Raw genomic sequence first — 12,768 nt, 5'->3', positions numbered from 1 at the left:
GGCTCCAAATTCTGCAAGTGTCTCTGATGAGAAACTCCCTGCTAGGATCCATAAATCCAGGATACCTCTGTGACACCCCCAGGTGCTGAGTGAGTTAAAAAAGAGAGCAGAAGAAGCCAAAAGAGGGTTTGTGGCCAGCTCCCACCCCTGGCCTGAGCAGGAGGGGGCTCCTTGCCTGGCATTGACAGAGGGAGCACGAATGGAAGGTTTGGTGAATTTGGGGTGCACAGAGGGATTCTTCCCTTCCCTTCCCTTGGTCCTTTGAGGGTGCTGGGAATCTCCAGGGGGGATGGAGGGAGCAGTCCCTGATTTTGGGCACCACTCTGCTGCAAACAGACCTGGGCAGCAAGAATTCAAGCCACTGTTAGACTTGGCTTTTCAGCTGCTTTCAAAGGGCACTCCATGAGCTTTATTTGGATTGAAATGTACAATTTACAACCTATTCTTTACTGAATAATCAAAAGTGTAACATGATTATATTTCTATTTTTGTTACATGTAGTAGTCAGTTATGTTCTGCTGTAACAGAATAGCGCTCAGAACTAAAGAACTCAGTCTCACCTAAAATACCAGCACAGGTTTTACTTTCTAGCTCTGTCTGCCAGGAAGTTTGATAAAGGATCTTAACCTGCAGTGATTTTTCCACTGATCTATAATTTTTTCAGGCACAATCGAATTTTGAATTCCCCTGAAGTGCCAGGCTGTGACTCTGACCTCCCATCCCAAAACGAGCTGACTTCAGATCCTCCCTTCTCGCACTAACACAGAGCTGCTGTATCATCTTTCCTTGCGGTGGGAACTCAGCCTTGCTGCTGGGCTTTGTGTGGATGCAATCATCAGCAACAATCCATGTGCCCAGCACTGTCCCAGCTCCTTGCAGCTCCCAGCCTGGCAGGGAACGCTGCCCTGAAGGGTGGCAATAAAGGGATGCAAGCCCACAGCAGCTGCATTCTTGGCTCTTCACTTGGCTGCTGGTTCTTTACAATGTTCTTTCCTTGGGGAACTTTATTTGCATGAAAACACGGCACAATAATTTGAGGACTGCTCACCCTGGTGATGTGCAGAGAGACAAAGCAGCTGAACGCTGAACTAAGCAATCACTTACATTTAATTTATTTTTTTATTTTTCCTGAAATCACACCTCTTTCTTTCCTCTGCTGTGACTTACAAAAGTGACTTACAGTGGGTTATGCAGTCAAACGAGGAGCTCAGAGCTGCTGAAAGAAAAGGATTTTTCTGCTGTTAACTCGGGGAACAAAGCTCCCCAATAAATGTGGTGTTGTGCCGCGCACCGAGCGCTTTTGTGGCACAAATCCCACTGCTCCCAGCAGCGCTCTGCAATGCTTCACTCCGTGACCTCACAAAAATAATTGCTGAGAAGCAAATTTGCTCAGCCCTGTGCCTTTATTGGCTGGGAGAATGGTGCTCACTGGGGATGGAGAAGGGAGAGCAGAGCTCTGCAGACGGGCCCGTGCCCGGAGGAGCCCAGGGCAGAGAGCCACATCCCCACCTGCACCTGCTGGGGGATGCTGCTCACCCCAAAAAACTCCAGAACCGCGATTTCAGTCCCTGCTGCTGCACAGGAAACACTGAGCCACCTTCCCAGCCTTCTTCTCAAGCTAAAATTTCAGCTTGAGCTGCCAGCTTTGCCTAATTGTTATCCCCCAGCTGAGAGCTGGAATGATTTCTGAGCAGCTTTACGAGGGAATGGATCAGCCTGGTTCTCCCTTCTCGGAATAAATCTGTATAAAATGTCCTGTTTGGAACTTTGGGGGTTCTTGGCATCACCTGGGGTCCAGCCTGAGCTCTGCCTCCAGCCTGGCCCAGCAGAGCATCCCAGTGCCCACCCCAGGCCTGGCAGCCCCTCGGGACGGAGACAGAGGAGCAGACCCCATATTTATATTTATATTTATATTTATATTTATATTTATATTTATATTTATATTTATATTTATATTTATATTTATATTTATATTTATATTTATATTTATATTTATTTATATTTATATTTATTTATAACTTTATCACTATAACTATATTTATAACTATATAACTATATTTATAACGATATTTATAATGATATTTATATCACAATACAATATATAATATTATCACATATATAATGATATTCGTTATCACGTATAATGATATTTATAATTCTATTTCTAGCGGTATTTATGTTTATTTAGATAGATATGCAAATTCGGTTTGAAGGGAGGTGAGAGAGGGAGCAGAAGCGTGGTGCTTGATGTGCATGTGATAAACCGGAGCACAAAAGCCGCTTAGGACCAGCCCGCGGAGATTAGCTAACAAGAAGCGAGCCATTCTTTTCAGGAGGCGTTATTAGCATATTTTTCATCAATACTATACTTAACAGCTACTACATAGCAGGAAGTGGTATTTAACCTCTTGTTCCAACGTAACGAGATTACTTTGGGTGGTTATGTTACATTCCATTCATAAAGAGCCTCCTGTGCCCAGTTAATTAGATTCACTGGTCCAGCATGAACTGGGAGCCAATGTGCCAAAATGGATTCGGAATATTGACATTTTAAGCTGGGTTTGTCTTTAAGGCTGCGATGTAAAACTCGCTGCTGACAGACAAGGGGTGTCATTAGAAAATTGTTCCAGCTCCTGATGGACTTGGGGTTAACTGAAATAACCATTGCTGAAATGGCCAAAGTTTAAAGGAAAGCTCGTTCTGAAAGTTAAAGTTCTTGGAAACAGATGAGCATCACCCGAGTTTTGAGGCACAGCCAGGTGAAACCACCTTTGCCTTTATTTGGATGTAAAACACGGAGCCACAGGGGACTCTGCTGCCACAAAACTTCTGGTTTTCACTGAACTCAGTGAATTGGAAAATAACAGAAGTAAAGTTTGGAAAAAAATATAAAGCAAGTGAGTCTTTTGGGATATTGTATTTCTATTTTAAACAATTCCCTGCTCCTAAGAGTTTCCCTTTTCAATTTTTTTTCCTAAATAGTTTGTGGGTTGCAAGATGGGTACCAGGAATGTTTTTGTTGTTTGAAGGATGCAGCATTAATTAATAAAAAATAACCTGAAAGAAAAAACCGTCTTGTTACAGCTGAATTTAATTTAGCAGAGAGTTACAGCAGCATCTCCCTCTTGTAGAAATTGGTTTGTCCTTCCACAAAAAATCATCCAAAATAATTAAAGGAGCCTCCTTTTCCACCTTCTGGAAAACCAGGGGTTTACCTCTGCATAAAAGAAAGGAATAAATAAAGAAACTCATTCAATTTGGCCATTTAGCTTAACAGTGCAGCTGTTTTGCTGTTTGGCTGCAGTGTTGCAGCAGATTTCATGCAGCAGCACAAAATAGACTTTGGATTTTTTTTCCCCCCTTCCACCCACCATCCCAAGACTCACCAGCACAGCCCTGACCCTCTGCATTGTTTTTAAGCCAAAGAAAAATCTCCAAGTGAACAGTGACGATGAGTTTTCATTGCCTGAGATTAAAATTAATAAATTAGGAAAAATTCAGGATGGGATTTTTTTCCCTCCTCTATGCTGCTGCTTCAGAGAAAGTCTTAAAATCCTTTTGTTTGTGCATCTTCAGGCTGCAAAGTTAATTTAAAGGGGCGCTGCCAAGGTTAGCAAGCTCAGAATTTGATTTGACTGGCTGTGCATGTTCCCTAATTGCAGTCTGCACATTCTACATCTTTCTATCCTGTCGAGGGAAAAAACCAAAATTCCTCCAGGGAAATACATCAAAGCTGCAGGTCTGACTTCATGGGCAATCCTGCAAAATCTGCCCAGCACTTGTACAGAGGAGAGGAATGAAAATGTGATTTTTGAATGAAAACTAACTTCCTTTATAAGGTTCCCAAAGGAATGAGTTCAGTTAAAAAGGAAAAGGGTGATGGAGGAGGAGGAGGGCTCTGTAGGTGCTGAGAACTGTGAGCACAACTGAAATGTGAAAACCAACAGAACAAGTGTTTGTCACTGGCTTAGGGGACACTTCCTATTCAAATAATTTCTGAATAGCAGCCTCAAAGTCATGTTTTTCATTTTGCTCAGGAGACATCACAGACTGACTCATGACTTATAGTCAAATCCCATGGAATTATTCCTGCAAAACAGAACATGGAGCACCTGAGCTGGGTTCTGTGTTCCCAACAGCTCCTGGTGGATTTTCCTTGGCTCCAGCAGATCCATTCCCTTTCTCCTGGAGTGTGCTCAGGTGAGCTGGGTTCTGGTGGGAGCTGTCCAGCAAGGGCTGCATGGAGCTGCTTCTGCAGCACCAGCAGCACATCCAGGGATGCTCAGGAAGCCCCCAGGCCCTGCTTTGCTGGTTTGCATTTGGGAAAATCCTAGAAAAATTTGGGACTGGGAGTTTTCATCTTCTGGGAATTGTGCAGAGCCACAGCAGCTGCTGCAGGGAAGGGAGGGATGAGTCTCTGGAGGAGCACAAAACTCATCCAGAGCCACGTCCCTGGTCCCTGCAGCCCCTGGTGCCCAGCCCTGGCTGCACAGGGGGGTCTGTCCCTCCCTCCCAGGGGTCACCTGCACAGGGGGGTCTGTCCCACCCAGAGAGGGGGCACCTGCACAGGGGGGTCTGTCCCTCCCTGCCAGAGAAGGCTCACTGACCATCCTAGTTTGCCTTGCTGTAAATCTGTGTGACCACACCTGCTGGTGAGATGAGCACCTGAAGAAGCCTCTCCATCTATTTCAGGATTTCTCAAGCCTCTCTTTCCCCCAGAAGCTGTCCCAGGCTCCTTCCATCCCACCTCCCAGTCTAAGCCAGCCCAAGAGCAAACCACATCTGCTCCAGTGTAAAAAGGAGGGATAACCACATAGGAGGGATCTGTCATTTAGCAAAGGATGAACTCATGTACCAATTTAAATCATTTAAATGCACTCATTCTCCTGGGGTTACTGAAATGTTGAGAGTTGGGTACAAGCACAAGCAGTTTGTTGAATCAGGACCTGAAATGGCACCTTCTGCTCATATAAATTACACTTCAAAGCTCAGTTTGGAGCATCACGGTAAAATAAATCCTTATCTTAGTGCTAGTAAAAACCAGTGTTATTGGTACCTTTCCTGTAGCAATTCATGGAAAGAGAAATGCTGAACAATTGCAGCTGACCTTGCTTCTTGATCAACCTGATAATTAATAGGAATAGAGAAAAAGCCCTGTATTTCTGAGTGCTGATCAGGCAGCAAAGGCACTCCAAACATCTGAAGAAAAAACAGTTTGTTAATTGCTGTCTAGACAGTTTATTGCTGCAATAAGATCAAAACACAGAATACTGAGGTTTGTGGTATGAATCATGCAGACTAAACAATTGTTTTATTGCATTTACAGAGCACTTGATTTATAATGCAGTCAGCTCGGTAATAAAATTCCTCCGTTGTATATCCTGAATAATTTCACCTCGTTTCACATCTCCCTGGTTGAATTCTATATTGAGATGTTTTAAAATTGTCTGGATGGAGAGGGGATTAGTGCCATGTGTATATAAAGTCACTTATCTGGGGTCTCTGCTGCATCACGCAGCGTTCATCCAGCACTCCCTGCCTCAGCTGGGGGACTGGGGACACCCCAGGAGCAGATTTATGGGGCTGCAGCCTCGGTGAGGGCACTGCAGGGACAGCCAGGCTGGCCCATGGCAGGAGGTTTCATCCCACTCCACCTTCCCAAAGGGATCAAGCAGGCAAGTGGCTTCTCCCCTTTTTGTTTTAACTTTATTACTCTACAAAACTTGACTAAGAAGGAAGATTTATCTGTCTGCTTCTGTGGGCATCTCTGGGGGTGAAAGGGAGCTTTTTTTGGAAACCAAGAAACTTTTGGGACGATGGGAATTCCTCTTTATTAAGCACTGATCAGTCCTGGCTCTCTAAAATCTCCCAGGATTACTTTGCTTTTCTGCTTTTAATTCCTCCTTGCTGCAGTGGCTCCGTTCCAGGGCAGCTGTGACCCTCCAGCCCGCTCCTTGGGCAGAGCTGCCCCTCCTGAGCATCCCTGGCACACCAAGAGCAGGACTGGGAGGGGAGGGCTGTCCCTGGGAAGGGCAGAGCAGGAATTAAGGCTGGACTCTGGCTGCAGTGTCCTTGTGGCTGATGCTGCAGCTGGCAGCTCCTGGAGAGCAGCAGTGCCAGGGCAGGGAGCTGCTGCACTTCTCAAACAGACCCAGATGTTCTTGGACACCCAAACTCAGACTCCCAAGCCAGTGAAGAAGAGAAAGACGCTCAGGTAAATCCAATATTCCCCAGAATGCCTCTCCCCAGAGTCTCCTCTGTCTTCTCCAAGTGGCAGAGACACGAGCAGAGAGCTGTAAAGTGCCTTTTGAAATAACTTCATTTTAGAAAGCAGCAACAATCCTAGCCAAACTCAGACCTTAAAGCCACCATGGCAGGGCAGGGCTCCACAGGCTGCCAGCAGCACAGGTGGATGCCTCGTGGCCAGAGAGATGCTAGAAAGAGAACCTGAGGTGTGAACAGAAATCAGCAATCCAGGAACTGGCTGGTCATTTAGACCTAGAGATTTTCATTAATAGGATTGTAAAGTAAATCCATGACATCCATGTCAATAATGCAGAACAGTTGTTTTGCAGTTTTGAATGTCCAGATAAATTGTTTGGTTACTTTATGACAAAAGTGAGAATCTGTTGCTGCCTGAGAGGACTTGACACTAAATTTGCTGGTAAAAATAGCAGCAAAATGTTCTGTTTAGAGCCCAGCTTCCATGCAGGTGCAGTAAACACCTCTAGAAAGGGTGGTGTGGTTTGGTGTGGCAGGACACTGGCTCTCATTCCAGCTGCCAGAGGTTTTTGGTACAAATTCAGTCGTTTTTCTGCTCAGGATGTGCAGCAGGATGTCAGCCCCAGAGCTGGTGGCACCATCCCTGCTCATGTGGGTGCCCAGGATGCTCCAGAGCCCCCCCAGAGTCCTGGATCAGCTCCTGCTCACCCCTTTAGAAGGGCCAGAAGGCTCTGACAAGAGTCAGAATTTTAGGAGAAAAATAGGAGAATTTGGTTTGCCCCCTTTTCAGCCTAATTTTGATATTCTGCTCCCTGATGGCCTTGAGTTGTTGTTATTATTGTTATTATTGTTATTATTTGTTATTATTATTCCAGAGAGCAGCTTCAGAGTGGGAAGCCAGGCAGGAGGGTGGCACAGCCAACGTGTCCTGTGCTCTGAGGCTGGGGACAGCAGAGCAGGGGAATTTACGGTGGGAGAGGAGAGTGAGGGAAGGATTCTGGCTGGGGAAAGGCTGGCAGCAGCCCCAGGGTGTGCCCTGCAGCAATCCCTGCCCCTCTGGCAGGGCACCCCTGCCCCAGCAGCCCAGCACAGGCTGCCCCAGGGGGCTGGGGGCAATCAGCCCTCTGTGCTCTCTTTTACGTGGCTTTAAACGCTGTGAGAAGCATTTCTGTCGTTTATTGCTTCTCAATAAAGTTTTATCTCGTGGAAGTCATGATTTATTTACTCCATCTTGCAGAACAGACATGTGCTCTCTCCCACATCAGCACCCCTTTACCAGATTCATAAAATGTGTTAACAATTCGTTTAAAATTCATACAGGAGGCAGGCGCAGCTCCCTGCCAGGGCAGGGTAAAGCAGCCCTGAGGGGTGGCACACGCTCTCAGGGTGTGCTCTGAGGCTCTCTCAGCACTCCAGTGCTCTCTGTGGCTGCTGCCCTGTCCAGCCAGCCCAACAGCATCTCCACATTTCCCAGTTATCACTGAGCTCCTGCTCATTTTCCTCCTCAGCTCCCAGGAAAACACAGATTGTGAGAGTGGTAAGGTTTAGAGAGTGACTGGTCACGAGTTTATCTGCAGCCTTTCAGTTTCTGCACTCCCTGTTTAACAGGGCTTTCACCTGCCCTGACAAGAGACAGCTTTTGGCTGCTCTGGGTCTGGGTTAGGAGCAGAAAGGTGAGAATCAAAGTGAGGTTTTTTTTGTCCCTCTGTGCCACTGTGGGGAATTCATCTTTGGCTGTAGCTCCTCCAGCAGTGGAAGAGCTGGTTCTGTGTGGAATATCCCTGGTTCTTCCCCCTCCCTGTGGTTTGGGGTTCCTGCACGCTCCCTGCTCACAGCACTGCTGTTCTCACCTTCCAGCACCACGGAACCCTGCTCTGAACCCGAGGCACCAACATCCCAGCCCAGGCTCCCCGCAGCAAGATGCCCCACTCTGAACCTTGGCCAGGCAAAGAAGATTTCTGGGAACGGGACCTCAGGCTTCCTAATCCTCTGCTATCTCACGGTATTTGCATCATTCCCAGCCTAAGGAGATGTGACTGTCTCTGCAGTTTGCTGCTTCCCTCCTACCCCAGTTCCAGCTGGGAAAGACAGTCTGGTGTTCGAGAGTTCCTGGGGAAAAATTATTGGCAATTCTGTGCTGCCCTAAATGGGAGCACTAAAATTTTGGGGTGTGGACAGGTCCCAGGCGTGGGCTGCAGGCACCAAGTGTCCTTCAAAAGAGCACCCAGCTGGGTGTGCATTCCTCACCACGTTGCTACACACAGTTGTGCAATATTTGCCTTATTTGTGCAACGTAATTAATGAAACATGTCTCATTGGCACCAGCATCCCCAGGGACCCTAAAGCAAACGGGGGCCTTTGAAGCCTGAGAGGGTCTTAAAAGCAGAAAATATTTACCACAAGTTTATTAAACCAAGCTTTACTGGTAATAAATTAGCAGCTTGTAGACAGGCCCTTATCTTGAAAAGCTGGCACGGATCTATTGGGAAAATACAGCAGCGATTTTCAGTGCCCACAGCAGCTTCCAGTCTCTCATTCACCAGCTGCTGAGCACTTGGCTACCAAAAGCCCCAAGTTTGGGGGGCAAGATGTCCCTTCCTGAGGCAGCCCCTGTGCAGGAAACAGCCCCGAGCCAGGGGGCTCCCATCCATGGGAGCTCTCAAAGGTGAACCCATGGAAGATGCCCAGCTTTGTGACCCCTCCTGTGGCTCCTGCTCCTGCTGATCCACGGCTGGAGGCGTCCTAAAGACACTGACCCCGACCTCAGCAGCTGGGCTGGGGGTGGCTGATGATGCCCCTCCATCTGCAGCTCAGGTTGTGTGAGCTCACCGTGCTGTGTGAGAGCCGCAGAGCACTGGGGCTGTTTGTGGGTTTGCACATCCCTCACACCGCCCCATTGTATGGTAAATGATACTGGAGCCTCTCCTGAGCTGCTGAACAAAACCCCATTGTCTGAGGGTGTTGCATCCCCCACCTGCTCTGCCCAGGACCTACACTTGGAGCATCAGAGTGGAGTGAGTTCACGTGAGAACTGTTTGCTGCTATTTCTGTTTGGGTTTTTAATGGCATTTGTGCAGGTGCACAGCTTTAAAAAGGGCTTTTTTCTCAGTCTACAGAGTCGGTCCAAATTTTAGCTGGAGCAAGAGACATTCACATTCAATCTAAAGCTGGACTTTTAACAGTGATCTCCAAATTTTGTGTTGCATCACTGAGAATTGCTCGGTTTTATTTAATAATGATGGGTTTGAGTATCTTTTTTTTCAATATGTTTTATAGGTGGGGGCAGCTTGTGAGTCCAGCCAGTGCTAAATCAAGCCCAAGGCAGTTGAGGATTTGTGCAGCTATTCATAAGTTCATTTGAGTGCAGATGCTGTCTTAGTTAATAAACAATTATGTTTAATTGCAGAATCAGGCCTTATGTGCCAGGCAGCATAATCCTCATCCTGGTGACTGCTCAAGAGCCCCAAAACCTCTGGATTGTGGCCATGGCTTCACAGCAGCAAGGGCTCAGCGTGTTCTTGCCCCATTACACCTTTCCCAGTCCCCATCCTTTGATTTTTGGGTGTTTTGAGCTGCACCAGCTCCCCAGACTGGGTGACAGAGTTCCCAGCAAGGTGGGCCAGCACAGGCAGGATTTTGGTGCAGGGAGGAGGCAAGGTGGAGGGAATCCTGGATCCCTGGAAAGCACAATTGTGTCCAACCCCACGGTAAGAGGAATCCACAGCCAAGGTTGGTTATGGTGTCAGCTGCAGGCTGTTCCCTCGGGAGAATCCCTTCCCAGCAGGGCTGTGCACGGGGGTTGATACTCTGTCTTCCGAATTCCTGGAGGGCTGAAGCTTATTTGTACATCAAACAAGGCTCAGTTGGAGGCTACCACGCAGAATTGTCCCCCTAACACAACTCAGCTGTGTGTGTATTTCATTGCAAAGAAAATACAGCCATGCCTTGCACCAGGTTCCCTCATCAGAGGCCACGACATCGGTGCTAAGTGCTCATCTGACTTCTGTGTGTTAAGAGGTGCACCAGGCAGGAGTCTGAATAAATGCAAATGTATTCAGAATAATCTGAAATATTTGGAGTTGCAGGCACAGGGGATCTGAGTCAAGCCACTTGGCCTAGTTTCTGTCACCCAAACACTAACCCTCTATAAATCATTAATTTCCAGACTGTTTATTATCCAGGGGAAGTAACAAAACAGGAGTATCACATAACACATCCTAAGAATGCCTTGTTCATTTTAAGAGCAAATAAAACTAAATAGCACCAAGTTGTTACCGATGCGGCCTACGAGGCCGAGCAGAACACAAAAAGGGGCCTTAATCAGACAGAGGCCACAAAATAAACAGGGGCAAAAAGAAGAGGAAAAAAGGCTTTGGACAAGAGTGACCACACGTAGACATCTTCACACAGATATTCTTTGTTTGCTGTCCCAGGGCAATTGGCCGTTCTGTGGTGGGGCTGTTGGAGCAGCGATGGTTTCCACAGCTGCTGCTGCTGCCCTCAGCCTCCTTTCTCACAGGAATCATTTAACACCTCTCCCTGGGCAGAGAGCACAGCAGAGCCTCCCTTACAAACAATATTTATTAATTAATTGCTGTGTCGGAAAAGCAAACTTCTGGCTGTTTGGTGAGCAGGGCCCGTCCCTGATGGGTTTGTCCTGTGCCACAGGAGCTGCCTGGGATGGGGCAGGGATGTTAATTCCCAGCTGAAGATGAGGAGGAGCAGAGGGATGATTATCTGAGCCAGGATTTCTCTCAAGTTCACCTTCCTGAGCAGCTCCAGGGGTGCAGAGCAGAGCACCCAGACCCTGCCCAGGCACAGGGACCCCCCTGGCTCCAAAATGTCACCACAGAGGTGGGAGCAGGAGCAAGAAAATGGGAAAAATGAGGTGGGAATTGTGATTTATTTAGTGGCCTTTCAATGGGTAGTGCTGACAGCTGGGAAATGCAGATCTCCTGGCAGGTCTGCTAATACAGCACAGCCAGGCTCTGAGCTGCCTCAGTCCTGCTGAACCTCCCCAGCCTGACTTTTTGTCAATTTAGCTTAAATGCCTTCCAACTTCCCCTAGTAAAAAGTCCTTTTCTGGGCAATATTTCAGAGTTTATATTGAGCTGGGTGTTCTGCTGGTCACACTTGTCAGGAAGGCATTGTACTTCCAAAAGTGATGTGAGCAAAACCGTAATCCAGGCCTCACACGTTATTTTGCTCCATATGTTATTGATTTTAATCTTTTAAGGTCCCAAAATACTATATATTTACAGTTGCCCTTTAAAGTTATTGTTAGCTACAAAATATTAGAAACATAGTTTCATCTATAAAATGTATAATTAAATTAATCTTTACCATACTTTTTTTTTACCTCACACAGGAAGCATTTTAGTCTGATGAATACCATGGACGTATAATTAGTCCTTTATACCATAAACTAGATTATAACTTACACTGTCCACCCTGGCTCCAAAAATCCTTGCAGATTTTAATTCAATTGCTGCCCTTTATCTGGATGAAAGCATTTGAATTCAATTATTGGTTTGATTATTTAGGGTGGATTTGTGCCTTTGTATGGGTTAGATGTGGTGGCAGTTTTAAACACAGGTTTAGTGAGGTCTCAAATTAGGCACTTGCATCTATATTTAGGCAACTACCAGAGTTTAAATGCTGAACATCTGATTTTTGCAGCTGAGGTTTGCCTAAGCTGGGGTTTAATGGGAGTCAAGGCTGCATGATGAGAGTGAAGGGACGCTAATTCCAAGGTGTGTCTGAATTCCAGTGGGAACTGGGCACCTGAAATGTTCAGACTCTTTTGAAAGCCTCCTTCCATGCCTGACTGTACCCTTCAGTGCCTAAACCCCTTTCAAAACCTGGCAGGACACTTTGGGGAAGTGTTTGTCAGCAAACCCAATACAATCTCCTCATTCTCTGTGATTTGTCCTTTCCATGCCTGGGGAACTTTCAGCACCGAGACACCCCCGGAGGCAGATCTGCCCTTTTGGATTTCAGCTGAAGATGAGTTAGATGTGGTTGCAGATTAAAGACATTTTAGAGGGGGGTTGTGAATGAGCCAGGATCTCCTGGTTTGGGGTGTCCCTCGCAGACAGAGCTGGCTGGGGTTGATCCTGCAGGTCCGTGGGACAGAGCAGAGCCAGGCCATTTATCCTCCTCCTCCAGAGCCAGCCTGTGTTTATAGCAGCTTGTTTAGCTTACTCCTAATGCACATCCTAGGACCCACCTCTCATACACATCCCAAGACATGTTTATGAAAATTCTTTATAAGCAAAATATTTTACTCGCATTGAGCGAGTTCAGATAGAGAACAGCCTCAGCGCCACAGGCTGGTTCAACACCCTCCCTGTGCATCTTTTATTTAAGAATTCAGCCTTCAGCCCACCCACAGCACCACAGCAGGACCAGGAACTGGAACACGTGGCCAGTCCTGTGCTGGTTTCCCTGTGATAAAACACCTCTTGGAGATGCAAAGGTGAGTGGTCAGCTGGAAAGAGCAGCTGGGATTTGCACCCAGGTTTGGATTTAATTCTTTAAATGTGT

General features: G+C 46.9%; 1 long non-coding RNA gene across 1 annotated transcript; it reads left to right on the top strand.

The window, feature by feature from the left end:
* On the top strand, positions 1 to 11,637 carry LOC111938399 (uncharacterized). Its single transcript, XR_002868969.2, has 3 exons — positions 1 to 206; positions 4,038 to 4,200; positions 8,080 to 11,637. It is a non-coding gene; the product is annotated as an uncharacterized LOC111938399 (long non-coding RNA).
* Positions 11,638 to 12,768: the final 1,131 nt, after the last annotated feature.

The sequence above is a fragment of the Cyanistes caeruleus genome, chromosome 16 (genome assembly GCF_971803275.1).
Source record: "Cyanistes caeruleus chromosome 16, bCyaCae1.hap1.1, whole genome shotgun sequence".
NCBI lineage: Eukaryota > Metazoa > Chordata > Aves > Passeriformes > Paridae > Cyanistes > Cyanistes caeruleus.
This window is presented reverse-complemented; position numbering and strand designations above follow the sequence as displayed.